General features: G+C 44.9%; 1 pseudogene; it reads left to right on the top strand.

Moving 5' to 3' along the window:
- The first annotated feature begins 6,928 nt into the window (after positions 1–6,928).
- LOC146051502 (myeloid-associated differentiation marker homolog) lies at positions 6,929–20,807 on the top strand (annotated as a pseudogene).
- The last annotated feature ends 1,563 nt before the right edge of the window (positions 20,808–22,370 follow it).

The following is a 22,370-nucleotide window of genomic DNA, read 5'->3' on the forward strand; positions in this document are numbered from 1 at the left end:
TCACTTTCACACCATTGTACCCTATAACACTTGATTGGGATGTGGAAACTGGATCCGGCGAATAACTTGTCCATACAATATGCAGCTATGTGCCTGGAGGGTGAAAGCTGGAACCTGTGAATGAAATGTCACCGCCTTGGCAAGGTGCTTGGGGGTAAAGCCGGAACCGACGGATGAGATGTTCTGGCCGCGGCGAGGTGTTTTTGGAACTGAAAGCTGGAACCGACGCATGAGATGTTCTGGACGCGACGGGATGCTTCTGGAAGTGAAAGCCGGAACCGACGCAGAAAATGTTCTGGCCACGGCGTAATGGTTGGGGGATGAAAGCCCAAAACAGTATGAGATGTTCCAGCCACTGTGAGGAACTTATTTTCTATAAAAGTAAGTGAAAATTATCATTTTCACCTACATTGGTAGAAATGAAGTGATAATATATAGGCCCCATACATCACTTTCACACCATTGTACCCTATTCACACTTGATTGGGATGAGGAAACTGAATCCGGCGAATAACTTGTCCATATGCAGCTATGTGCCTGGAGGGTGAAAGCTGGAACCTGTGAATGAAATGTCACCGCCTTGGCAAGGTGCTTTTGTGTGTGAAACCTGGAACCGGCACAAGAAATGTTCCGGCGTGATGGTTGGGCAGTGAAAGCCAGAACCGGCGCATGAGATGTACCGACTGCTGCAAGGTACTTATTTTCTACAAAAGTAGGTGAAAATTGTTATTTTCACCTGCTTTGGTAAAAGAAAAGTGATAATTTTTAGACCCCATATACCACTTTCACACCGCTGTACCCTTTCACATTCGATTGGGGTGTGAAAACCGGAATCTGGGAATAACTTGTACGCAGCTATGTGCCTGGAGAGTAAAATCTGGAACCTGTGATGAAATGTTCCTGACTTAGCAAGGTGCTTGGGGGTTGAAGCCGGAACCGACGGATGAGATGTTCTGGCCGTGACGAGGTGCTTTTGGAAGTGAAAGCTGGAACCGACGCATGAGATGTTCTGGCCGCGACGGTATGCTTTTGGGAGTGAAAGCCGGAACCGACGCATGAGATGTTCTGGCACACGACGAGGTGCTTTTGGGAGTGAAAGCCAGAACCGACGCAAGGAATGTTCCGGTCGCGGCGTGTGAGTTACTTATTTTCTACAAAAGTAGGTGAAAATTGTTATTTCCACCTACTTTGGTAAAAAAAATTTGATCATTTATAGGCCTCATATACCACTTTCACACCGCTGTACCCTTTCACATTAGATTAAGGTGTGAAAGCCGGAAACCGACGCATGAGATGTTCTGGCCTGCGACGAGGTGCTTTTGGGAGTGAAAGCCGGAACCGGTGCAGGAAATGTTATAACACTTGATTGGGGTGTGAAAACTGGATCAGGCGAATAACTTGTCCATATGCAGCTATGTGCCTGGAGGGTAAAAGCTGGAACCTGTGAATGAAATGTTCCCACCTTGGCAAGGTGCTTGGGAGGGGTTGAAGCCTGAACCGACGTATGAGATATTCTGGCTGCGACGAGGTGCTTTTGGGGGTGAAAGTTGGAACCAGCGCAATAAATGTTCTGGCCGCGGCGTGGTGTTTGGGGGGTGAAAGCCGGAAGCGGCGCATGAAATGTTCCGGACGCGTTGAGGTGCTTTGGAGAGGTGCCAGATCTGGAGCATGAGATTGTCATGCTTTTGCGATGGGCTTGAAGGCGGGTGAAAGCCTAAACTGGCGCATGAGATGTTCCAGGCACTGTGAGGTGCTTTGGGGGGTGATAGTCCCTGACAGCTCCTCAAGACTGGCTGCTGCAGAGCACATACCCGGGGACCTGCTCAGTTTGTAAAACTGAGTAACGGGTCCACAGTTAAGGGTCTAATATGTGCTGTAGCATGTATTTGCAATCACTGGGGCAGGAACTGATAAGGATGACTTGTGTTGTCTGTATAGTACTGCATTTATGTGTGTTACGATGTAAGACACATTATTAATAAATATGCATGTATGTCATGAACATATTATCGCGCCTCCTTCTTCTTTTTTTCAGGTAGACCTTCTCCACGAATGAATTGTGATGTCAACTACTTACCCAGCTACGTCTCTGGACTACTGTGACATCATTTTTACTACAGCATATTCCAAACGTCAAATTGCGGGAGCAGCTACCCACAACAGGTAAGCAGGCGCGATAATATCTTCATGGCATACATGTATATTTATCAAATATGTATGGTCTTCCTTAAATTATGTTTAAAGTTTGATGAATTGAGGTCCTTATATTATTTTATGCAGACAGCGAGCCAAATCAGGGCTGATATCAGTGCGGAAGATAGCAGTGATATTGTCTGCATTGCTTTTTTATTGAATGTCAGTAATACTTTTTTCTACTAAAGAAGGTGAAAATAATAAGTTTCACCTACTTTGGTAAAAAAAAAAGTGGTAATTTATAGGCCCCATATACCACTTTCACACCGCTGTACCCTTTCACATTTGATTGGGGTGTAAAAACCGGAACCGGCGAATAGCTTGTTATGTACGCGGCTATGTGCCTGGAGGGTAAAAGCTGGAACCTGTGAATGAAATGTTCCCACCTTGGCAAGGTGCTTGGGGGGTAAAGCCGGAACCGACGGATGAGATGTTCTGGCCACGACGAGGTGCTTTTGGGAGTGAAAGCCGGAACCGACGCATGAGATGTTCTGGCCTGCGACGAGATGCTTTTGGGAATGAAAGCTGGAACCGATGCAGAAAATGTTCCGGCTGCGGCGTGATGGTTGGGGGGTGAAAGCCAAAAACGGAGCATGAGATGTTTCGGCCGCTGTGACGTACTTATTTTCTACAAAAGTAAGTGAAAATGATCAATTTCACCTACTTTGGTAGAAATGAAGTGATAATATATAGTCCCCATAAACCACTTTCACACCACTGTACCCTATCACACTTGATTGGGATGTGAAAACTGGATCCGGCAAATAACTTGTCCATATGCAGCTATGTTCCTGGAGGGTGAAAGCTGGAACCTGTGAATGAAATGTCACCGCCTTGGCAAGGTGCTTTTGTGGGTGAAACCTGGAACCGGCACAAGAAATGTTCCGGCGTGATGGTTGGGCAGTGAAAGCCGGAACCGGCGCATGAGATGTACCGACTGCTGCAAGGTACTTATTTTCTACAAAAGTAGGTGAAAATTGTTATTTTCACCTCCTTTGGTAAAAAAAAATGATAATTTTTAGACCCCATATACCACTTTCACACCGCTGTACCCTTTCACATTCGATTGGGGTGTGAAAACCGGAATCTGGGAATAACTTGTACGCAGCTACAGTATGTGCCTGGAGGGTAAAATCTGGAACCTGTGATGAAATGTTCCTGACTTAGCAAGGTGCTTGGGGGTTGAAGCCGGAACCGACGGATGAGATGTTCTGGCCGTGACGAGGTGCTTTTGGAAGTGAAAGCTGGAACCAACGCATGAGGTGTTCTGGCCGCGACGGGATGCTTTTGGGAGTGAAAGCCAGAACCGACGCATGAGATGTTCTGGACGCGACGGGATGCTTTTGGGAGTGAAAGCCGGAACCGACGCATAAGATGTTCTGGCCTGCGACGAGATGCTTTTGGGAATGAAAGCTGGAACCGACGCAGAAAATGTTCCGGCTGCGGCGTGATGGTTGGGGGGTGAAAGCCAAAAACGGAGCATGAGATGTTTCGGCCGCTGTGTGGTACTTATTTTCTACAAAAGTAAGTGAAAATGATAAATTTCACCTACTTTGGTAGAAATGAAGTGATAATATATAGTCCCCATAAACCACTTTCACACCACTGTTCCCTATCACACTTGATTGGGATGTGAAAACTGGATCCGGCAAATAACTTGTCCATATGCAGCTATGTGCCTGGAGGGTGAAAGCTGGAACCTGTGAATGAAATGGTACTGTCTTGGCAAGGTGCTTTTATGGGTGAAACCTGGAACCGGTGAAAGGAATGTTCCAGTAGCGGCGTGGTGGTTTGGCGGTGAAAGCCGAAACCGGCGCATGAGATGTACCGGCTGCTGTGAGGTACTTATTTTCTACAAAAGTAGGTGAAAATTGTTATTTCCACCTTCTTTGGTAAAAAAAATGTGATCATTTATAGGCCCCATATATTACTTACACACCGCTGTACCCTTTCACATTCGATTGGGGTGTGAAAATCGGAACCTGGGAATAATTTGTTCCGTACACGGCTATGTGCCTGGAGGGTAAAAGCTGGAACCTGTGAATGAAATGTTCCCGACTTGGCAAGCTGCTTGGGGGGTTAAGCCAGAACCGACGGATGAGATGTTCTGGACGCGACGGGATGCTTTTGGGAGTGAAAGCCGGAACCGACGCAGAAAATGTTCCGGCCACGGCGTAATGGTTGAGGGGTGAAAGCCAAAAACGGAGCATGAGATGTTCCGGCCGCTGTGACGTTCTTATTTTCTACAAAAGTAAGTGAAAATTATCATTTTCACCTACATTGGCAGAAATGAAGTGATAATATATAGGCCCCATATATCACTTTCACACCATTGTACCCTATAACACTTGATTGGGATGTGGAAACTGGATCCGGCGAATAACTTGTCCATACAGTATGCAGCTATGTGCCTGGAGGGTGAAAGCTGGAACCTGTGAATGAAATGTCACCGCCTTGGCAAGGTGCTTGGGGGTAAAGCCGGAACCGACGGATGAGATGTTCTGGCCGCGGCGAGGTGTTTTTGGAACTGAAAGCTGGAACCGACGCATGAGATGTTCTGGACGCGACGGGATGCTTCTGGAAGTGAAAGCCGGAACCGACGCAGAAAATGTTCTGGCCACGGCGTAATGGTTGGGGGATGAAAGCCAAAAACAGTATGAGATGTTCCAGCCACTGTGAGGAACTTATTTTCTATAAAAGTAAGTGAAAATTATCATTTTCACCTACATTGGTAGAAATGAAGTGATAATATATAGGCCCCATACATCACTTTCACACCATTGTACCCTATTCACACTTGATTGGGATGAGGAAACTGAATCCGGCGAATAACTTGTCCATATGCAGCTATGTGCCTGGAGGGTGAAAGCTGGAACCTGTGAATGAAATGTCACCGCCTTGGCAAGGTGCTTTTGTGTGTGAAACCTGGAACCGGCACAAGAAATGTTCCGGCGTGATGGTTGGGCAGTGAAAGCCAGAACCGGCGCATGAGATGTACCGACTGCTGCAAGGTACTTATTTTCTACAAAAGTAGGTGAAAATTGTTATTTTCACCTGCTTTGGTAAAAGAAAAGTGATAATTTTTAGACCCCATATACCACTTTCACACCGCTGTACCCTTTCACATTCGATTGGGGTGTGAAAACCGGAATCTGGAAATAACTTGTACGCAGCTATGTGCCTGGAGAGTAAAATCTGGAACCTGTGATGAAATGTTCCTGACTTAGCAAGGTGCTTGGGGGTTGAAGCCGGAACCGACGGATGAGATGTTCTGGCCGTGACGAGGTGCTTTTGGAAGTGAAAGCTGGAACCGACGCATGAGATGTTCTGGCCGCGACGGTATGCTTTTGGGAGTGAAAGCCGGAACCGACGCATGAGATGTTCTGGCACACGACGAGGTGCTTTTGGGAGTGAAAGCCGGAACCGACGCAAGGAATGTTCCGGTCGCGGCGTGTGAGTTACTTATTTTCTACAAAAGTAGGTGAAAATTGTTATTTCCACCTACTTTGGTAAAAAAAATGTGATCATTTATAGGCCTCATATACCACTTTCACACCGCTGTACCCTTTCACATTAGATTAAGGTGTGAAAGCCGGAAACCGACGCATGAGATGTTCTGGCCTGCGACGAGGTGCTTTTGGGAGTGAAAGCCGGAACCGGTGCAGGAAATGTTATAACACTTGATTGGGGTGTGAAAACTGGATCAGGCGAATAACTTGTCCATATGCAGCTATGTGCCTGGAGGGTAAAAGCTGGAACCTGTGAATGAAATGTTCCCACCTTGGCAAGGTGCTTGGGAGGGGTTGAAGCCTGAACCGACGTATGAGATATTCTGGCTGCGACGAGGTGCTTTTGGGGGTGAAAGTTGGAACCGGCGCAATAAATGTTCTGCCCGCGGCGTGGTGTTTGGGGGGTGAAAGCCGGAAGCGGCGCATGAAATGTTCCGGCCGCGTTGAGGTGCTTTGGAGAGGTGCCAGATCCGGCGCATGAGATTGTCATGCTTTTGCGATGGGCTTGAAGGCGGGTGAAAGCCTAAACTGGCGCATGAGATGTTCCAGGCACTGTGAGGTGCTTTGGGGGGTGATAGTCCCTGACAGCTCCTCAAGACTGGCTGCTGCAGAGCACATACCCGGGGACCTGCTCAGTTTGTAAAACTGAGTAACGGGTCCACAGTTAAGGGTCTAATATGTGCTGTAGCATGTATTTGCAATCACTGGGGCAGGAACTGATAAGGATGACTTGTGTTGTCTGTATAGTACTGCATTTATGTGTGTTACGATGTAAGACACATTATTAATAAATATGCATGTATGTCATGAACATGTTATCGCGCCTCCTTCTTATTTTTTTCAGGTAGACCTTCTCCACGAATGAATTGTGATGTCAACTACTTACCCAGCTACGTCTCTGGACTACTGTGACATCATTTTTACGACAGCATATTCCAAACGTCAAATTGCAGGAGCAGCTACCCACAACAGGTAAGCAGGCGCGATAATATCTTCCTGGCATACATGTATATTTATCAAATATGTATGGTCTTCCTTAAATTATGTTTAAAGTTTGATGAATTGAGGTCCTTATATTATTTTATGCAGACAGCGAGCCAAATCAGGGCTGATATCAGTGCGGGAGATAGCAGTGATATTGTCTGCATTGCTTTTTTATTGAATGTCAGTAATACTTTTTTCTACTGAAGTAGGTGAAAATAATAATTTTCACCTACTTTGGTAAAAAAAAAAAGTGATAATTTATAGGCCCCATATACCACTTTCACACCGCTGTACCCTTTCACATTTGATTGGGGTGTGAAAACCTGAACCGGCGAATAGCTTGTTATGTACGCGGCTATGTGCCTGGAGGGTAAAAGCTGGAACCTGTGAATGAAATGTTCCCACCTTGGCAAGGTGCTTGGGGGGTAAAGCCGGAACCGACGGATGAGATGTTCTGGCCGCGGCGAGGTGTTTTTGGAACTGAAAGCTGGAACCGACGCATGAGATGTACCGACTGCTGCAAGGTACTTATTTTCTACAAAAGTAGGTGAACATTTTTATTTTCACCTGCTTTGGTAAAAGAAAGTGATAATTTTTAGACCCCATATACCACTTTCACACCGCTGTACCCTTTCACATTCAATTGGGGTGTGAAAACCGGAATCTGGGAATAACTTGTACGCAGCTATGTGCCTGGAGGGTAAAATCTGGAACCTGTGATGAAATGTTCCTGACTTAGCAAGGTGCTTGGGGGTTGAAGCCGGAACCGACGGATGAGATGTTCTGGCCGTGACGAGGGGCTTTTGGAAGTGAAAGCTGGAACCGACGCATGAGATGTTCTGGCCGCGACGGTATGCTTTTGGGAGTGAAAGCCGGAACCGACGCATGAGATGTTCTGGCACGCGACGAGGTGCTTTTGGGAGTGAAAGCCGGCACCGACGCAAGGAATGTTCCGGTCGCGGCGTGTGAGTTACTTATTTTCTACAAAAGTAGGTGAAAATTGTTATTTCCACCTACTTTGGTAAAAAAAATGTGATCATTTATAGGCCCCATATACCACTTTCACACCACTGTACCCTTTCACATTAGATTAAGGTGTGAAAGCCGGAAACCGACGCATGAGATGTTTTGGCCCGCGACGAGGTGCTTTTTGGAGTGAACCGGTGCAGGAAATGTTATAACACTTGATTGGGGTGTGAAAACTGGATCAGGCGAATAACTTGTCCATATGCAGCTATGTGCCTGGAGGGTAAAAGCTGGAACCTGTGAATGAAATGTTCCCACCTTGGCAAGGTGCTTGGGAGGGGTTGAAGCCTGAACCGACGTATGAGATATTCTGGCTGCGACGAGGTGCTTTTGGGGGTGAAAGTTGGAACCGGCGCAATAAATGTTCTGCCCGCGGCGTGGTGTTTGGGGGGTGAAAGCCGGAAGCGGCGCATGAAATGTTCCGGCCGCGTTGAGGTGCTTTGGAGAGGTGCCAGATCCGGCGCATGAGATTGTCATGCTTTTGCGATGGGCTTGAAGGCGGGTGAAAGCCTAAACTGGCGCATGAGATGTTCCAGGCACTGTGAGGTGCTTTGGGGGGTGATAGTCCCTGACAGCTCCTCAAGACTGGCTGCTGCAGAGCACATACCCGGGGACCTGCTCAGTTTGTAAAACTGAGTAACGGGTCCACAGTTAAGGGTCTAATATGTGCTGTAGCATGTATTTGCAATCACTGGGGCAGGAACTGATAAGGATGACTTGTGTTGACTGTATAGTACTGCATTTATGTGTGTTACGATGTAAGACACATTATTAATAAATATGCATGTATGTCATGAACATGTTATCGCGCCTCCTTCTTATTTTTTTCAGGTAGACCTTCTCCACGAATGAATTGTGATGTCAACTACTTACCCAGCTACGTCTCTGGACTACTGTGACATCATTTTTACTACAGCATATTCCAAACGTCAAATTGCAGGAGCAGCTACCCACAACAGGTAAGCAGGCGCGATAATATCTTCCTGGCATACATGTATATTTATCAAATATGTATGGTCTTCCGTAAATTATGTTTAAAGTTGGATGAATTGAGGTCCTTATATTATTTTATGCAGACAGCGAGCCAAATCAGGACTTATATCAGTGCGAGAGATAGCAGTGATATTGTTTGCATTGCTTTTTTATTGAATGTCAGTAATACTTTTTTCTACTAAAGTAGGTGAAAATAATAATTTTCACCTACTTTGGTAAAAAAAAAAGTGATAATTTATAGGCCCCATATACCCCTTTCACACCGCTGTACCCTTTCACATTTGATTGGGGTGTGAAAACCGGAACCGGCGAATAGCTTATGTACGACTACGCGGCTATGTGCCTGGAGGGTAAAAGCTGGAACCTGTGAATGAAATGTTCCCACCTTGGCAAGGTGCTTGGGGGGTAAAGCCGGAACCGACGGATGAGATGTGCTGGCCACGACGAGGTTCTTTTGGGAGTGAAAGCCAGAACCGACACATGAGATGTTCTGGCCTGCGACGAGATGCTTTTGGGAATGAAAGCTGGAACCGAAGCAGAAAATGTTCCAGCTGCGGCGTGATGGTTGGGGGGGTGAAAGCCAAAAACGGAGCATGAGATGTTTCGGCCGCTGTGAGGTACTTATTTTCTACAAAAGTAAGTGAAAATGATCAATTTCACCTACTTTGGTAGAAATGAAGTGATAATATATAGTCCCCATAAACCACTTTCACACCACTGTACCCTATCACACTTGATTGGGAAGTGAAAACTGGATCCGGCAAATAACTTGTCCATATGCAGCTATGTGCCTGGAGGGTGAAAGCTGGAACCTGTGAATGAAATGTCACCGCCTTGGCAAGGTGCTTTTGTGGGTGAAACTTGGAACCGGCACAAGAAATGTTCTGGCGTGATGGTTGGGCAGTGAAAGCCGGAACCGGCGCATGAGATGTACCGACTGCTGCAAGGTACTTATTTTCTACAAAAGTAGATGAAAATTGTTATTTTCACCTACTTTGGTAAAAAAAAAGTGATAATTTTTAGACCCCATATACCACTTTCACACCGCTGTACCCTTTCACATTCGATTGGGGTGTGAAAACCGGAATCTGGGAATAACTTGTACGCAGCTATGTGCCTGGAGGGTAAAATCTGGAACCTGTGATGAAATGTTCCTGACTTAGCAAGGTGCTTGGGGGTTGAAGCCGGAACCGACGGATGAGATGTTCTGGCCGTGACGAGGTGCTTTTGGAAGTGAAAGCTGGAACCGACGCATGAGATGTTCTGGCCGCGACGGTATGCTTTTGGGAGTGAAAGCCGGAACCGACGCATGAGATGTTCTGGCACGCGACGATGTGCTTTTGGGAGTGAAAGCCGGAACTGACGCAAGGAATGTTCCGGTCGCGGCGTGTGAGTTATTTATTTTCTACAAAAGTAGGTGAAAATTGTTATTTCCACCTACTTTGGTAAAAAAAAAATGTGTTCATTTATAGGCCCCATATACCACTTTCACACCACTGTACCCTTTCACATTAGATTGGGGTGTGAAAGCCGGAAACCGACGCATGAGATGTTCTGGCCCGCGACGAGGTGCTTTTTGGAGTGAAAGCCGGAACCGGTGCAGGAAATGTTATAACACTTGATTGGGGTGTGAAAACTGGATCTGGCGAATAACTTGTCCATATGCAGCAATGTGCCTGGAGGGTAAAAGCTGGAACCTGTGAATGAAATGTTCCCACCTTGGCAAGGTGCTTGGGAGGGGTTGAAGCCTGAACCGACGTATGAGATATTCTGGCTGCGACGAGGTGCTTTTGGGGGTGAAAGTTGGAACCGGCGCAATAAATGTTCTGCCCGCGGCGTGGTGTTTTTGGGGGTGAAAGCCTGAAGCGGCGCATGAAATGTTCCGGCCGCGTTGAGGTGCTTTGGAGAGGTGCCAGATCCGGCGCATGAGATTGTCATGCTTTTGCGATGGGCTTGAAGGCGGGTGAAAGCCTAAACTGGCGCATGAGATGTTCCAGGCACTGTGAGGTGCTTTGGGGGGTGATAGTCCCTGACAGCTCCTCAAGACTGGCTGCTGCAGAGCACATACCCGGGGACCTGCTCAGTTTGTAAAACTGAGTAACTGGTCCACAGTTAAGGGTCTAATATGTGCTGTGGCATGTATTTGCAATCACTGAGCAGGAACTGATAAGGATGACTTGTGTTGTCTGTATAGTACTGCATTTATGTGTGTTACGATGTAAGACACATTATTAATAAATATGCATGTATGTAATGAACATATTATCGCGCCTCCTTCTTTTTTTCAGGTAGACCTTCTCCACGAATGAATTGTGATGTCAACTGCTTACCCAACTACGTCTCTGGACTACTGTGACATCATTTTTACTACAGCATATTCCAAACGTCAAATTGCAGGAGCAGCTACCCACAACAGATAAGCAGGCGCGATAATATCTTCCTGGCATACAAGTATATTTATCACATATGTATGGTCTTCCGTAAATTATGTTTAAAGTTTGATGAATTGAGGTCCTTATATTATTTTATGCAGACAGCGAGCCAAATCAGGGCTGATATCAGTGCCGGAGATAGCAGTGATATTGTCTGCATTGCTTTTTTATTGAATATCAGTAATACTTTTTTCTACTAAAGTAGGTGAAAATAATAATTTTCACCTAATTTGGTAAAAAAAAAAAAGTGATAATTTATAGGCCCCATATACCAGTTTCACACCGCTGTACCCTTTCACATTTGATTGGGGTGTGAAAACCGGAACCGGCGAATAGCCTGGAGGGTAAAAGCTTGAACCTGTGAATGAAATGCTCCCACCTTGGCAAGGTGCTTGGGGGGTAAAGCCAGAACCGACGGATGAGATGTTCTGGTCACGACGAGGTGCTTTTGGGAGTGAAAGCCAGAACCGACGCATGAGATGTTCTGGCCTGCGACGAGATGCTTTTGGGAATGAAAGCTGGAACCGACGCAGAAAATGTTCCGGCAGCGGCGTGATGGTTGGGGAGTGAAAGCCAAAAACGGAGCATGAGATGTTTCGGCCGCTGTGACGTTCTTATTTTCTACAAAAGTAAGTGAAAATGATCAATTTCAACTACTTTGGTAGAAATGAAGTGATAATATATAGTCCCCATAAACCACTTTCACACCACTGTACCCTATCACACTTGATTGGGAAGTGAAAACTGGATCCGGCAAATAACTTGTCCATATGCAGCTATGTGCCTGGAGGGTAAAAGCTGGAACCTGTGAATGAAATGGTACTGCCTCGGCAAGGTGCTTTTGTGGGTGAAACCTGGAACCGGTGAAAGGAATGTTCCAGTAGAGGCGTGGTGGTTTGGCGGTGAAAGCCGAAACCTGCGCATGAGATGTACCGGCTGCTGTGAGGTACTTATTTTCTACAAAAGTAGGTGAAAATTGTTATTTCCACGTTCTTTGGTAAAAAAAATGTGATCATTTATAGGCCCCATATATTGTTTTCACACCGCTGTACCCTTTCACATTCGATTGGGGTGTGAAAATCAGAACCTGGGAATAATTTGTTCCGTACACGGCTATGTGCCTGGAGGGTAAAAGCTGGAACCTGTGAATGAAATGTTCCCGACTTGGCAAGGTGCTTGGGGGGTTAAGCCAGAACCGACGGATGAGATGTTCTGGCCACGACGAGGTGCTTTTAGGAGTGAAAGCCAGAACCGACGCATGAGATGTTCTGGACGCGACGGGATGCTTTTGGGAGTGAAAGCCGGAACCGACGCAGAAAATGTTCCAGCCATGGCGTAATGGTTGAGGGGTGAAAGCCAAAAACGGAGCATGAGATGTTCCGGCCGCTGTGACGTACTTATTTCTACAAAAGTAAGTGAAAATTATCATTTTCACCTACATTGGCAAAAATGAAGTGATAATATATAGGCCCCATATATCACTTTCACACCATTGTACCCTATCACACTTGATTGGGATGTGAAAACTGGATCCGGCGAATAACTTGTCCATATGCAGCTATGTGCCTGGAGGGTGAAAGCTGGAACCTGTGAATGAAATGTCAGCGCCTTGGCAAGGTGCTTGGGGGTAAAGCCGGAACCGACGGATGAGATGTTCTGGCCGCGGCGATGTGTTTTTGGAATTGAAAGCTGGAACCGACGCATGAGATGTTCTGGACGCGACGGGATGCTTCTGGGAGTGAAAGCCGGAACCGACGCAGAAAATGTTCTGGCCACGGCGTAATGGTTGGGGGATGAAAGCCAAAAACAGTATGAGATGTTCCAGCCACTGTGAGGTACTTATTTTCTATAAAAGTAAGTGAAAATTATCATTTTCACCTACATTGGTAGAAATGAAGTGATAATGTATAGGCCCCATATATCACTTTCACACCATTGTACCCTATCACACTTGATTGGGATGTGGAAACTGGATCCGGCGAATAACTTGTCCATATGCAGCTATGTGCCTGGAGGGTGAAAGCTGGAACCTGTGAATGAAATGTCACCGACTTGGCAAGGTGCTTTTGTGGGTGAAACCTGGAACCGGCACAAGAAATGTTCTGGCGTGATGGTTGGGCAGTGAAAGCCGGAACCGGCGCATGAGATGTACCGACTGCTGCAAGGTACTTTTTTTCTACAAAAGTAGGTGAAAATTGTTATTTTCACCTACTTTGGTAAAAAAAAAAGTGATAATTTTTAGACCCCATATACCACTTTCACACCGCTGTACCCTTTCACATTCGATTGGGGTGTGAAAACCGGAATCTGGGAATAACTTGTACGCAGCTATGTGCCTGGAGGGTAAAATCTGGAACCTGTGATGAAATGTTTCTGACTTAGCAAGGTGCTTGGGGGTTGAAGCCGGAACCGACGGATGAGATGTTCTGGCCGTGACGAGGAACTTTTGGAAGTGAAAGCTGGAACCGACGCATGAGATGTTCTGGCCGCGACGGTATGCTTTTGGGAGTGAAAGCCGTAACCGACGCATGAGATGTTCTGGCACGCGACGAGGTGCTTTTGGGAGTGAAAGCCAAAACCGACGCATGAGATGTTCTGGCCTGCGACGAGATGCTTTTGGGAATGAAAGCTGGCACGGACGCAGAAAATGTTTCGGCTGCGGCGTGATGGTTGGGGGGTAAAAGCCAAAAACGGAGCATGAGATGTTTCGGCCGCTGTGAGGTACTTATTTTCTACAAAAGTAAGTGAAAATTATCAATTTCACCTACTTTGGTAGAAATTAAGTGATAATATATAGTCCCCATAAACCACTTTCACACCACTTTACCCTATCACACTTGATTGGGAAGTGAAAACTGGATCCGGCAAATAACTTGTCCATATGCAGCTATGTGCCTGGAGGGTGAAAGCTGGAACCTGTGAATGAAATGGTACTGCCTTGGCAAGGTGCTTTTGTGGGTGAAACCTGGATCCGGTGAAAGGAATGTTCCAGTAGCGGCGTGGTGGTTTGGCGGTGAAAGCCGAAACCTGCGCATGAGATGTACCGGCTGCTGTGAGGTACTTATTTTCTACAAAAGTAGGTGAAAATTGTTATTTCCACCTTCTTTGGTAAAAAAAATGTGATCATTTATAGGCCCCATATATTATTTTCACACCGCTGTACCCTTTCACATTCGATTGGGGTGTGAAAATCGGAACCTGGGAATAATTTGTTCCGTACACGGCTATGTGCCTGGAGGGTAAAAGCTGGAACCTGTGAATGAAATTTTCCCGACTTGGCAAGGTGCTTTTGTGGGTGAAACCTGGAACCGGCACAAGAAATGTTCCGGCGTGATGGTTGGGCAGTGAAAGCTGGAACCGGCGCATGAGATGTACCGACTGCTGCAAAGTACTTATTTTCTACAAAAATTTGTGAAAATTGTTATTTTCACCTACTTTGGTAAAAAAAAAGTGAAAATTTTTAGACCCCATATACCACTTTCACACCGCTGTACCCTTTCACATTCGATTGGGGTGTGAAAACCGGAATCTGAATATAACTTGTACGCAGCTATGTGCCTGGAGGGTAAAATCTGGAACATGTGAATGAAATGTTCCCGACTTGGCAAGGTGCTTGGGGGGGTTAAGCCGAAACCGACGGATGAGATGTTTTGGCCACGACGAGGTTCTTTTAGGAGTGAAAGCCAGAACCGACGCATGAGATGTTCTGGACGCGACGGGATGCTTTTGGGAGTGAAAGCTGGAAGCGACGCAGAAAATGTTCCGGCCACGGCGTAATGGTTGAGGGTTGAAAGCCAAAAACGGAGCATGAGATGTTCCGGCCGCTGGGACGTACTTATTTTCTACAAAAGTAAGTGAAAATGATCATTTTCACCTACATTGGCAGAAATGAAGTGATAATATATAGGCCCCATATATCACTTTCACACCATTGTATAATATCACACTTGATTGGGATGTGAAAACTGGATCCGGCGAATAACTTGTCCATACAGTATGCAGCTATGTGCCTGGAGGGTGAAAGCTGGAACCTGTGAATGAAATGTCAGCGCCTTGGCAAGGTGCTTGGGGAAGCCGGAACCGACGGATGAGATGTTCTGGCCACGGCGAGGTGTTTTTGGAATTGAAAGCTGGAACCGACGCATGAGATGTTCTGGACGCGACTGGATGCTTCTGGGAGTGAAAGCCGGAACCGACGCAGAAAATGTTCTGGCCACGGCGGAATGGTTGGGGGATGAAAGCCAAAAACAGTATGAGATGTTCCAGCCACTGTGAGGTACTTATTTTCTATAAAAGTAAGTGAAAATTATCATTTTCACCTACATTGGTAGAAATGAAGTTTCAGAGAAGCAGCGCTGGTGTCACAATGAATAGATTGAACAACTTTATGGTGAAAAAACAATTTATATCACAAAGATAAATAAAAACATTACATACATTTGCACATGACAATATCGCACAATAAAAATGTTAAAAAGAAGGTCTCACTCTTTGATTGGATATGGATCCGTAAGGGCCAATGCCCTATTGAGTATCAGTCCAGATTGGAAAGTGCACTTAACCAATGGTATATCTGCCGATTGGGAAGATGAATGGGGAAAAGATTTTGGGGGACAATTCACCGGTCCTCTCTATGTTCACGGATAGATGGTAGTAGCCGCTGGAGGAATCAATGGAGAAATGTCCGTATTTTATCCCTCTATTGGCTTTCAGAGAAATTGGTATTCAATACCCCATTTGGGTACCTCCCATATATGAAATTGCAGTGAATGTTGTAAGCACTGAAGGAGGGTGGGCAGGAATTCTCCAACCTGGACTAGGTTTGATAAAGGGGGGATGGCAGAACCTCTAACAGGTGGCTATGATGGTGTTGGCTCACCTGGAGGAAAAAGCTGCTGGTTGCCCCTGGTCACTATTGTGGTGGAGAGTTATCAGTCCCACTTGAGGTATTTGATGAGGGACCACTGTCTCATACAGGTGGCTATGGATGGCGGGGCTCACCTGGAGTTCAGTGTCCTGTAGAGGTCTTGGAGGGTGGATCAGAGTTGAAATTCCCAAAAGTAGGCAGACGATGGACTGGATGGTAATATGGGTCCAATCTGTAGGAGTGAGAGGCTGCAGCTGACGCGTTTCGCCACTAGCTTGTGGCTTTTTCAAAGGTGGCTTCTAGTGTGGTGGCTAGGGGTATATATACCCATACTAATGAGTAGCCAATTGACATTCAATCAGAGTAATAATACATTACAATCATAATTTCAATGTTTAATCATAAAGTAGGAGACAAACATACTGATATAGTAGGTATAATACCATAAAACATTTAATATTCCCAGTGGGTATCTGTTAAATCATGAAAATATATTGTGTTAATAATTATCACTTCCGGGTCAAAAGGTCACTTTGTTCCCCGCAAGTAACACAGTTATGGACAGAGGGGAGGACATTTGGTACTAAGATTGACAGTCTAGGTTGGAAAACGAGTCCTCAGTTAGCTGCCTCTGTGTTATTTTCTAAGAAAACGATATTCGTAAGCTTGGATTCATAGCGATATATGGGTGGAACGCATATGCGTTCTACCTGCCGAGAATGACTTCCCGCTTCCGCCGGAAGCTCAGTGGTTGTATTGGCCGGAATTCGGCCATATGACACGTGTACTAACACGTGGTCCGGGCTTGACAAGCCCTAATTTGTCTAGATGCGGTGACGCTGTATACCCGCGTCATCGCATCTTTAGGTGGTATGTTATGCGTCACTTCCGGGGGAGCGGAGCCAGTCGCCATAGAGATGGAATTTGTTTATCATGGATGGGTGCAGTATTAGAACTGCCCCTTTATTTGAACAAAAGCAACTTTATTTTAACACATGAATGTTACACTCGTATATCGTTTTCTACTATTAACCCCTGCCCATAGCGAAAAAAAGTCATTATTTTTCTGGGGAGCATTATTAGTAAGCAATTTTGCGTATATACACAGCAAGGTCATGGGGATGAAAATAAGTACAATATATATAAAAAAAAGGTAATAATATTTGATATGGTAGAGAGGGTAAATATATAGGACTTCACATATCATCTTATTATATATGGAAAGAGATGCACAAATACAAATAATAATAATAGAAAAATAAAAAAAAAATATATAAAAATATATAAAAATATATACACATATATATCCAACATATAACCTAAATGGTATTTTATTATTTACAAAATAACGTTAATTGGTGGATGTATGAAGACATAATTTATACGGTATAATTTTATATATATATATATAGCAGTACATTATGGAGAGACTCTTTTTATAGTTTATCACCATATAGCTTTTGTGGTGGTTTATCCAGGCTAATATTGTATTAAAAAAAGGGGGGGGGGGGTAGGGTCTAAACTAATTTATACTAAAAGAGGGGGGGTCTTATCGATATTATATAAGGATTCTTTATATTGAAGAAGGCCCGCTGTTGTCCTTCATGGACATATTATTATCTTCGACACCTACACATAGTCACATGGTACAATCCATTAAATGATACAGAACCAGACAAGGAAAGCAATAATTGTTCTATAATACTATGTTTAATTCCATTGCCTCGTTGAGGCCTTTTTTAATACAATATTTGACATCCCTTTTTCTTTCTTTTCAAAGGTACAAGAACCATGCCAGTCCAACGCACGAAAATCGTGGTGGGCAACACCCACACCCTAAAGTCTCCAGTTGGGATTGTGCGCATTCTGGCAGCCATCGTTGCCTGCGTTACGTTCAGCTTGGTTGTGCACAGAGGAGGTTGGGGCAGTGGAACCGGAGACTTTTGCATGTTCTCCTGGTGCTTCTGTTTCGCTGTCACTATAATAATCCTTGTGGTGGAATTTACAGGGGTGCAAAACCGGATGCCAGTGTCTTGGAAAAACTTCCCCATCACTTTTGCTATGTTTGCTGTGTTGATGTGCCTCTCTGCCACCGTTCTGAACCCACTGTTCTACTTGGAAGACAAAAGTTACGGCAGCGAGAGGCGCACCTACCAGATTGTGGCTGTAGTGTTTTCCTGTCTCACCACGCTGGCATATATCATTGAGGTGTCTTTAACAAGAGCCCAGCCGGGAGAAGTTACTGGATACATGGCAACTGTTCCTGGACTTTTAAAAGTTATAGAAAGCTTCATTGCCTGTGTTATTTTTGTCTTCATTTCAGATCCCCCGCTGTACACCAAACATGATGCACTTAAGTGGTGCTTATCTGTTTACTGTATTTGTTTTATCCTGTCTGTTTTGGTGATTATTTTATGTCGGGGAATGTACCAGTTGGTTGCCCTGTACTTTTGAGAAGTCTCTCAGTGCCTACGTCCTCCTTTCTGTCCTGTTTTATGCTTCCGCCCTGATCATCTGGCCAATCTTCCAATTTGACTCAAAGTACAGGGGAACCACACAACGTCCAAACGAATGCAGTCGCTATTCAGGTCGGAGTGGATTATGTAATTGGGATAAATTAGTAGCCATTGCTGTTCTGACAGCTGCCAATCTCATAGCTTACATTATAGATCTTGTTTATTTTCGTCAGTGTATACTGATCTCTTAGGTTTTTCATTCGACCATGTTCTGCTTGCTATTTGACCAAAACAGAATTAACCCTTTGAGTGCCAAGTGAATTTCTCAAAATAGGTATGAAAATGACCAAGCCAACATTGTTATTCATCATGATGGGCTGTAATGTTTACCTTATATAGGAAATAGAATCTTTTTTTTTCACACAACATTTTTTATTTGAATTTTATATAACAATGAGAGCGAGGCGGATATTTTGAACATCGCTCACAGAGATGTTGCCACTCAAAAGGTTAAAGGGAATATGTAATCCAGGATCATGACTGTCGGTCCGTCCTGACAGTCATGATCCTGGTCCGTTTGCATTTTGATCGACAGCAAATCGGCAGGCGGGATTAAACATTGGTGAAAAAGGGGGCGTGTCCGCGTAAACGGCCATGGATTGTTGATATACGGCCATGATCGGGACAATCCACTTCCGTTATCGGCAGAACGGGCCTGACAGCTTTTAAAGTCGAGCTTGTTCTGCCATGATGCCTCTTCAATGCTGTCAGTAAAGACAACATTAATTAGGTATCCGCCGCTATTTCCCCCATCGGAAATAGCGGTGGAGGATTGCATATCCCCCTAAATCACTAGTCAGAGAACATACAGTTAAAAGTTCTATGCTTATTTATTCCTGTAACATTATGGGGGAAATTTACCAAAATGGATTCGTAAAAAATAGGTGTATTCGTAGGCAGAAATACACCTATCTTTTACACATTTGTATTTTCGGGATTTACAATCCCGAAAATACAACAATTCGTATTTCTAATGATGGAACATTCGTATTTGTATTTACAAATACGAATGTCTACACCATCGATAGAATACGACAGAAATCACCATTCAAAAGAATGGTGGTTCCTGATGTACTAAGCAGTCGTATTGATAATACAGCTGCTAATTGGCACACAAATACGACAGGAAAATACACCTTGCTTTCCCTGTCGTATTTGGCTTTAGCCTGCACGGATCAGTCAGATCCGTGCAGGCTTCAGTGTAAAAAAATAGAAAAATAAATATAAAAAAAAAAACGGCGTGTGGTCCCCCCCACAGCTGTAACCAGCACCAGGCTGAAAGAGCCGGGGCCGGTAATTAAAAATCAGGGAACCCGACAAATAGGGGTTCCCCGATTTTTAACAACCAGGTCCGGGGCTGGTTCCCAAAATACGGGGGACAAAGTGACTAGGGGTCCCCCGTATTTTAAGAACCAGCCCCAGGCCAAACCGGCCAGCAGGGTAATGCCACAGCCGGGGGGAGACTTTTTATACAAGTCCCCCCGGCCAAAGCATTAACCCTACCGACCAGTCAGCCTGGCCAGGGGTCCTGGGGGAGTGGGGACCCCCCCAATAAGGGCCCCCCCCCCCTCCAGGACTTACCTGACCAGGCTGAAGCCTGGTGCTGTCCCCGATGCCCCTGGGCGGTGGGCATCGGGCTGATTCTGGTGTAAAAAATAGAAGAATAAACTATTGTTTTAAACTGTAGAACTATGAGTCCCAGCAAGCCTCCCCTGCAAGCTGGGACTTGGTGAACCACAAGTCCCAGCCTGCGGGGCATTAAATGGCCCGCTGGGTCTTGTAGTTCCACAGTAAAAAAAATAGTTAAATAAAAACACACTGACACCTGTAAAATAAAAGTTTAATACATACATTACACACACACTGATACTTACCTATCTTGATCCCGTAGGTAGGTCCCAGAGTCTTGATCCGGTGCCTTGTCCTGGTTCCGGATCCATGTCGCCATTCTTCTTCATGTCGATCTTCATGTCGGCGTCAGGTCCGGGTCCGAAGAAATCCATGGTGGACCTGTGGAAGGAAATCCAACTCACCCAGGTCCTCCATGGAAGTTCTTCTGGCTTGGTCCGACATTGTCCAGGCATTCTTCCTTCTTCTTCCATCTTCTGGCTTCTTCTTTAAGCTGCCGGGCGACTCCAGCAAACTCCCCGTCTGTCAGAGCTGCAGCGATGTTTCCTCCTCGGTGTCTGGACTAAGAATGAATTCTAGCCAATCAGGAGCCGACTTTACTGGCTCCTGATTGGCCGCTGAGGTTTGGGCACAGTGCAACTCATACAGAAGGCAGAGGAGCACAAAAAAGTGTCTAAAAGGCAGATACTGTAGTGTTCATTCTAGCACCCGCTATCTTTGAAAACCCATGCAGTTCCTCTTCCTTGCCTGGGGTGTCGCTGTCTGCTGTGGTGTTTCTAGCACAGTTCGGGTTTGCATATCAGTGCACAGACCACACTGTGCTAGAAGCACTACAGCAGACAGCGACACCCCAGGCAGGGAAGAGGAACTGCACGGGTTTTCAAAGATAGCGGGTGCTAGAATGAACACTATCTGCCTTTTAGACACTTTTTTTGTGCTCCTCTGCCTTCTGTATGAGTTGCACTGTGCCCAAACCTCAGTAATATTTGTGCTTTATAGCATACACACACTTTCTTTTGTGTCCTTTTTCTTTGATTCCTTTGGAAAACAACCATGTTGCAATTGCATTGTTTTTTTCCAGGTCACTTGGCAGATGAATATTTATATATTTAGCCTTTTCCCAGTATTGGCATACACATTTTCTATTGTTCACTTTATAGTGTCCTCATCCAAACCTAAAATTAGCTCTGTGCTACACATGCAAAGTTTAATTTTGTTTTGCACGAACTGTATCGTTAGTATATGCTTTTTGTACACCAGTGCCTCCTAAATAATATTGTAAACCTTTAAATGTATGCTTTTGTTATTGTTTTTTACCTGAAGTATTATTTTTGTGTATCTCTACTTGTGCTTTTTAGAAAAGATAAATAAATACATTGGTGTATAAACCTAGACGATGTTTATTTGCATGATACTTTTATAATTTTTTTTTTTAATTCGACAATTTTTTATTTGGTTTTGCATAACAAACAACACGAACCCCCCCCCCACATACATGGTATAGTTGAAATGTATATCAGACAGAATCACTAAGCTAAACATACATTGTACAAATTGTTGATGTTCAAAAGGAGAACATGGATGAGCCAGGATTATTTATACATTCACAATATTCCAGAACATCTCAGGATGTATATGTATATACCCGAGGGCGCCTACTAGGGCATAGTTTGAGTTTCCCATACAATTAAAACATAAACATGTTCGCTCAGAACTGGCTCATCTAGGAGGAGCTAATTTGCCAATCATTGCATTGGTTGTCAGTAGAAAGTGATTCAGCAGTACTAGCTATACCAGCCAAACGATTCGGTCCAATCCTATTAGTATATGTCATAAAAAATAACAAACCCCCCCCCAAACACCCAAAGCAACCCACCTATATAACCCCCCTCCCTGTACTACCCAACCCCAACTAGGGTGCACTTGGATCCCTGAACTGTACCCCCCCCCCTCCCCCCGGCTATCTATCTAACTATTCCCTTCCCCCTCCCAACTTGACCAACCCCCCCCCTTGCTAATACAGGATATTGTATCATAGTAAATGTAGCAACTTGGGAGCGTAACCCCCAGACTCCAAAGGCATCAGATCAAACAAAAAAAGAAAAAAATTCAGCCTCCCGATGAAATATGTCAGACCACATTATATCCAGTTACCTAATCTAAACGGATATATATAATAGGCATTTTGTGTTAGGGATACAAGGAGACATTAAACACAGGC

Source organism: Crinia signifera, unplaced genomic scaffold (assembly GCF_055691185.1).
Source record: "Crinia signifera unplaced genomic scaffold, ASM5569118v1 HAP2_SCAFFOLD_101, whole genome shotgun sequence".
NCBI classification, from domain to species: domain Eukaryota; kingdom Metazoa; phylum Chordata; class Amphibia; order Anura; family Myobatrachidae; genus Crinia; species Crinia signifera.